We start from the raw sequence: 936 nt of genomic DNA, 5'->3' as shown, positions 1-936 counted from the left end.
CACAGCTGAGCGATTGCCGCATCAAGTTGTCGCAGCGGTGGTGCTACTAGAGAAGCATGATGCACCGGCGCCACAGTAGAGCCAAGTCAGCTCGACTACCGAGAAGACTACCTTCTAGTTGAGTACCTCTCGTCGCATCGTCTGCTTCTAGCGAGTCCACAGCAGCCAGTCTTCAGTAGTGGGACAAGAACTGTTTACTATCTAGCTTTAGCTTCTGGAATAGAACTTGAACTTCAGGATCTGAGCCGGCCTGGGTGGCCGAGCGGTTGTAGGCGCTACGGTCTAGAACCACGCGACCGCTACGGTCGCAGGTTCGAATCCTGCCTCGGGCATGGGTGTGTGTGATGTCCTTAGGTTAATTAGGTTTAAGTAGTTCTGAGTTCTAGGGGACTGATGACCTAACAAGTTAAGTCCCATAGTGCTCAGAGCCATTTGAACTATTTCACGATCTGATGCCTGAGCCGATTTGTACATTGTTGAGTGTTCTTGTCACTAGTCACTATCAGTGTGTCAGTGTTCTCCTCGTTCCCCTCTTGTAGTGTTCCCTTCAGTGCACTATTAATAGTTGAAGTTGGCGAGGGGTAAAGTCTCCTTCTGTGGTTGTATCGAAGGTATGATAGGCACATAGCCACTACGAGGGAAAGATGCAAAAAAGGTAAAAAATGTTACAATTTGCGCCAGTTCGATCATGGAAGTTGGAGAATATAAGCAGATGCCAAGCATACAACAGCAACTTAAACACTATGCCTTATAAGGTATAAACTGTGGTTCTATAGCATGCAGATGAGAACAGATAGCACAAGTATAGAAGTCAGAAATAGCAAAATAGACTCTCGAAATATTTTGCTGCATCAAAATTACGTTTATAGAATGACTGTCAGAGAAACTCACAGTAACATCATATCGTTGTATGTAGCAGAATTTATAACAGCGGAA

At 45.3% G+C, this 936-nt stretch overlaps 1 non-coding gene across 1 annotated transcript; it reads left to right on the top strand.

Annotated features, from left to right (window-relative positions):
• Positions 1-248: 248 nt before the first annotated feature.
• Trnal-uag (transfer RNA leucine (anticodon UAG)) lies at positions 249-332 on the top strand. The gene has a single exon. It is a non-coding gene; the product is annotated as a tRNA-Leu (tRNA).
• The last annotated feature ends 604 nt before the right edge of the window (positions 333-936 follow it).

The sequence above is a fragment of the Schistocerca cancellata genome, chromosome 5 (assembly GCF_023864275.1).
Source record: "Schistocerca cancellata isolate TAMUIC-IGC-003103 chromosome 5, iqSchCanc2.1, whole genome shotgun sequence".
In the NCBI taxonomy this organism is placed as follows: Eukaryota; Metazoa; Arthropoda; class Insecta; order Orthoptera; family Acrididae; genus Schistocerca; species Schistocerca cancellata.
This window is presented reverse-complemented; position numbering and strand designations above follow the sequence as displayed.